The sequence below is a fragment of the Pipistrellus kuhlii genome, unplaced genomic scaffold (assembly GCF_014108245.1).
Source record: "Pipistrellus kuhlii isolate mPipKuh1 unplaced genomic scaffold, mPipKuh1.p scaffold_m20_p_27, whole genome shotgun sequence".
Lineage (NCBI taxonomy): Eukaryota > Metazoa > Chordata > Mammalia > Chiroptera > Vespertilionidae > Pipistrellus > Pipistrellus kuhlii.
The window spans coordinates 2,732,450-2,738,779 of record NW_023425526.1 but is presented as its reverse complement, the minus strand read 5'-3'; positions in this window follow the sequence as shown (position 1 = coordinate 2,738,779).

Here is a 6,330-nt window from a genome sequence, read left to right as displayed (position 1 = left end):
GAGGCAAGTATCACATGATCACACTCATAAGTGGAATCTAAGTAACAAAATAAACTGGATGGAGTAGATCCAGAGACATGGAAGCATAGAACAGAGTGTGTGGAATCTGGGAGGGAGGGCCGGGGAAGGTGAGTGGGTGGGAAGTAATCAACCAAAGACCTTGTATGCATGTATGCATAACCCATAGACACAGACAATAGGGTGGTGTGGGCTGGTGGGAGGTGGGCAGCAGGGGGGCAGACTGTGGAGAGTAAATGGGGAAAGGGGAAATGGGACAATATGTAATACTTTCAACAATAAAGAATTATTAAATAAATAAAAGTTATTAATAGGACAAAAAAGAATATTTGTTTACAGTTCTGTTTGTCCTCCCTCCCTATTTAACATGTTTTTGTTTTATTCAGTTTTTAAAACATTACCAAAGTAGAAATGAATATTGTAGCTACTGAAGCAAGACAGAATATAAAAAGAAAAAAATAAAGAAAAAACATTTCTTCCTTCTTCCCGTTTGGCCTCCAGTGCTCCCTTTCACACCTTCCACTTTTCCAAGTCAGCTGAGAGTGTGTGACCTTGGGCATAACATTTGTCTTGACTGGATCAACCATTTGTCCTTTTAAATAAAATTTACATAAAATGAACACACAAACCTTGAGTGTAAAATTCTCAGAGGTTTGATGAACTCATCTACCTGTGTAACTCAACGCCTACTGCCACAGAACATCACCCCAGAAGTTTCCCTCCAGGCCCTTGTTAATCTCTGCACCCACGTTCTGATGTTTTTCTACCATAGATTAGTTTTTCCTATTACAATATTTCAATTTTTTTTTTAATAAGAAGAGAAAAAAGTGTAATGGGAATATTGCCAGGCATTGTTCTAGTTGCTTTATAAATATTAACTTTCTCATTCTTCATGTCAACCTTTTCAGCATGGTAGTATCTTTCTTTCATTTTGAAAATGGAGAAATGGAACAGAAAGAGACCAAATAGCCTGCCCAAGGCCTCACTCTTCCGCATCTTTCTGACCTAAGTAAACTCCAAAATGCCAGCAGTAGTTATCTTTGAGTGACGGGGCTGTGCTAATTTTTTTTCTTCCTTTATCTGTATTCATGTGATTGGCCACTTCAGCAAAGAACATGAAAGCACCCACTGTCACATGGGAACCATGTCTGAAAGTTGACAGATCTCAATGTAGGCAGATGAAAGGCAGGAAGTGACTACTTCTCCGTGGGTTTCTGAATGTTTACTCCTCTTGAAATCACCATAGACTTTGTCAAAAGTGTAACATATTTGCTCTGTATTTTAAAATTAATGGAGTGAAATTATTACCATGTTAATAAAGATAAAATTCCTTTATTCTTTTATAAAATTTTATTTTGAAGTAATTTCAAACTTATATGTACTGTTTATCCACATTCACCAATTATAGACATTTTGTCACATGTTTTTACCATTCTCCACTTCTCTGTTTTTTTTTCTAAAATAGTTTAAAGTGTTATATATCATGCCTCTTTATTCCTTAATACTCCCATGTGAATTTTTAAATAATAAGGACATTTTCTTACCTAACAATAATACTATTTCCACATTCTAATTTTAAGTTATCTCAATGTCTTTTATAGAATTTTTAAATTGTCTTATGTCTTTACCTTTTTATTTCAGAGAGAGAGAAACATCAATTTGTTGTTCCATTTATGTTGTTACAGAAGACCAGAGAAAAACCAAGCAACACTTAGAGAAATGGAGTCACACAGATTTATTACACCAGTGGGCTCAGAGCAGAATATCTCTCTCAAATTCTGAGCAACCGCCAAAACCGGTTTGGCTCAGTGGATAGAGAGTTGGCTTGTGGACTGAAAGGTCCCAAGTTTGATTCCGGTCAAGGGTATGTACCTTGGTTGTGGGCACATACCCAGTGGGGGTTGTACAGGAGGCAGCTGATTAATGTTTTTCTCTCATCAATGTTTCTAACTCTCTACCCCTCTCTTTTTCTCTCTGTAAAAAATCAATAAAATATATTTTTTAAAAAATTTTGAGCAACAACACGAAGGAAGTTGTCTCTTTTTATATCTTTTCCAGTCCTTTGTCTCCCAAATACAGGGTTTTCCCATCCCCTTTGCAAGTTCTTAAAGAGCCCCATGTGCTGGGGCTTTGAAACCTCAACTGAAGGCCTGGCCTGGCGCCAGATAACTTCATCTGGGAGTGGTTTATGGCCTCTCTAAAATCGGAGTAAACAGTTCTTGCAGGATCAATGAAAGGGGCAATGACTAGATTCAGATTGCTAGTCCCCAAAAATGTCTCTTTTTCTCCTTTATTTCCCCCCTTTGATCCTCAATCTGATTTTCAGCCTTGGGGATTCAATAGAAGACTTAAAACTAGGGAGTAGGGTGTTTAGCATCTGAAGTATCTTTTTAAAATTTTTATTACCTAAGAGATTGTGATGGTAGTCCAGAAATCTGGTCTGAGCAACATCTAGGGCTTACTGATTCTATTAGCTGTTCTAAACCATTGGCTCTCTTAGAGGAAGGGAGAGGGAGTCTGTACAGGTTTCTTTATTTCTGGCTTCAGAGCAGTTGGAGTGGTGAGAAGCACATTTCAAAGTTGCATCTATTTCTTTGTTTATTGGCCCACTGTCCTTGCTGTGCTCATGTCTGTCTTACTGCATAATATATCCCCCTAAGAACCCTGGCTCTGAATTCTTTTAAGGAAAGTAGATTCGGTGGGCTCCTCTGAATACTTCCATGCTGAAGAGGGACGGAGTTGGTTTTTGTGTGTGTGTGTTTTTCAGAGCCAGGAGATCCTTGCTGTCTGTCAGAGGGACGATGAGGCCTGGGTACAGAAGGAGGTGGGCTTGTGATCTGGTGGAGACAAACTTATAAAATTTAGTATTATTGAGCAATTAGAACAGTTAAGAATTACAATAAATGGTCCGGTGGGAAGGAAAACATTTCAGTTTTAATAATTTCTATTGAAATATAATTTTTCTCCTTGAAATTATGCTTATGTTTATTAAAGAGCCAAATTAAGACTAATTTATCTACTGTATTCAATTTGACCTGATTGTTTGCATAAACTTAATAAGAATGGTAACTGACCACCTTTGCCAGAATTTCATGAGTGAATCTTAATATGCCCCATTGGGCCGGGAAGCCAAGCCATCCAGCTGCTGTCAGGCCTGCCTGCAGAATCTGCCGAGCTAGGTGAATTCCTCACCTGTAGCAATTCCACCCAGGCCCACACCCTAGGTTTAAGGCCAAGCTCAGCAGCCTTCCTACTCCTCTCAGCCTAGAGTGCATGGGTTCCGCAAGGATGCCCAGGCACCCTATTGTCCCCTTCTACTCTGACCAACTGCCAGTGATGGTGGGTATGGGCCTGACACTCCAGCGCCATCTATTTCTATTTTCAGGGCTACCAAGCAAGATACCAGGCTTTCTCTGTGACACACATTGGCTTCGAGTCTTCAGAGTTCAGACAGGGCTCTTTAAAACATGATACTCCAGTCAAAGTTTTCGGTCAATAAAACCACTATTAGAAACCAGTCTTATTGAATTTATGCAAAGAAATGTATTGCCAAATTTCAGAGGAATTATATAAGGAGAAAAATGTGCTGACCTGCTTTAAGATTTTCTGATTTTCATTGCCAGTTCTTTCTATGGACTCTTTTAGAGTAATATTTTTCTAAATGTATTGTAATAAAAGAATAACTGTTTTTAAATGACAAGAAGAAATTTAAAATGCGTCTATACTCAAATAGCTGTCCTGTAGTAGGGTGCCCCCTACTTGACTCATCCTTAAACTACTTATGGTCTCTGGGGGGTGACATGCCCTCTCAGAACGGACTCAGGGAGTCGCTCCTCTACATGAGTTTTATCCCTTTACAAGGTCTTATATGTCACCGGATCTCTTCTGAGGCCTGGTACTCACCACTTCCCTCTGTTCTAAACAGGCCTTCCCCACTTTCCCAAAGTTAAGGTTTGTGCTACCCCTGACATGGGCATGGTCACACAGGCCTGCGAGGCAGTACACTGCCAACTGTCTCAATAAGAGCACATCAGCTCCTAGTTTTCTTTTATAACTGAGATCAAAACCTGATGGGTATTTTTCCTTGCCCATTTGGGCACCTGCCCTTTTGGAAGCTAGGTACCCTTTATTTTGGGGGGGGATTTAACCCTATATAAACCCCTCCCAGGACAGCTAACATATGGCTCTAACAATGACGCTTAGTGTGGGAAACTGGACATTTGCCAGTTACTCTCAAAGACTACTAAAGCCTGTAGACCAGCATAGGTCCATAGTAATTGGTGGCAGCTGCATTTAAGCCTGCAAGAGAATTAAAGGTTAAGGCAATATTTTAACATAATGAAACATAATATTGGCACCGTGGCCACCACAGGCAGCCACATCCTTTGCATTAAACATGACACATGGTAAAGCTATGAAAAACACCTCTGAGGGAGGGCGACTAAAGTTCACTGTTGACCCTTTTATGCAAAAGTAAACTGTCCTTGACTCTCTGGAGTCATGTTTATAGAGAAGGCACCAATCAAGTTCATCGTGCAGTTTTCTGTAAGTCACGGTTATCTACAAAGTGCCCTTGGCTCCTCTTCACCAGTCACCTGGACATCTGTAGGGCTGTGTGCAGGGGACTATGCTTCACTCTATCCACAAACAGTCTGTTCAATCTCCTTAGAATGTATTCTGGCACGGGAGAAAGTTGCTTTGCTGTACACAGGTAGCTTAACCTCTATACCACCGGGCTTGGACATCTGCCCAGAAAGCTGCAGTCCGCATTAGCAAGTTCCTCCTGCAGTCTCCGGTGCTCCCAACCGGGGTGTCAGCCTGTGCCTCAGTCAGACTCCTCTCCAGGAGAGTCTAAAAACCTTGAAGGCTCTCGGGTCCAGGGACAGTGTTTTCCCTTCACCTCTTCTGTTAAACCTGTGTGCCAGTTCCAGGGCCTGCCATCCTTGTCTCTTTGGCTTTAAGCCTCCAGCCTAAAACAGCCAGAACCGCAGCTAGAAACAACTTTGCATATTGCAAAGGACTCTGGAGGCTGCAACCTGGGCATCAGCGCCCCACCCCCCCACCCCCCTTCTCACCTGTCGCCTTTGTAGCAGAGCAGCAACCAGGCCTCTCCCAGAGGAATTATATAACAAGTAGACAGTACAGCTGGAAGGGGACATCTGCCCTCCTCGCCCAGCAGCAGCAGCAGACCCTGGCAGCTGTGAACCTTTGAGCACATTTGCAAACAGGGGAGCTTTCACTAGCTCCATTGCTGGCTGCTTTCACAGATCCCAGGGCTCACTGATTGTCTCCCTTTAACCAGCAAACCAAATGCTTAGGTCCTTCAGTGCGTGTTGTAAAACAGTTATAACTCTCTGAGGGTCAGGTCACTGGCATCCCGGCCTCTTACAGCAGCTTCTGCTTCTCCCGGTGGCTATAGGCAGCTTGGGTGTGGATAGCAAATGACACTGATTGGGTTTCTCCTATTAGTCTTCCTCAGTACTTTGGTATAAGTTATTTACACTTTGTTTAGGGAGGCAAATGCAAATTATTTACTTTTCCTGGCTTACTGGCCTGTATTCTTTAATTAAATTCCTTTTAATATTTCTCTTCTTCTGATGCAAATCAAAACAACAATGCAGTACCATCTCACACCTGTCAGAATGGCCAACATCAACAAATCAACAAACGACAAGTGTTGGCGAGGTTGTGGAGAAAAAGGAACCCTCGTGCACTGCTGGTGGGAATGCAGACTGGTGCAACCATTGTGGAGAACAGTGTGGAGTTTCCTCAAAAAACTGAAAATGAAACTCCCATTTGACCCAGTAATCCCACTCCTAGGAATATATCCCAAGAAACTAGAAACACCAATCAGAAAGGATATATGCACCCCTATGTTCATAGCAGCACAATCTACAATAGCTAGAATTTGGAAACAGCCTAGGTGCCCGTCAGCAGATGATTGGATCCAAAAACCATGGTACATCTACACAATGGAATACTATGCTGCCATAAAAAGAAGGGATTCTCATCATTTGCAGCAACCTGGATGGATTTGGAGAACACCATGCTGAGTGGAATAAGCCAGTCAATGAAAGAGAAACATCACATGACCTAACTCATTTAAAGATAATAAAGAACATTATAGACTGATGAACCAAAAGATATAGAGACAGTAAAACAATAAGCAGATTGTCGAATTACAGCGGGGAGGGTAGGGAGATCTGGGGGAGATAATAGATTAACCAAAGAACTTATATGCATGCATATAAATACAACCAATGGACACAAAACTCTGGGGAGGGAGGATATGTATGGGAGGGAAGGCAATGT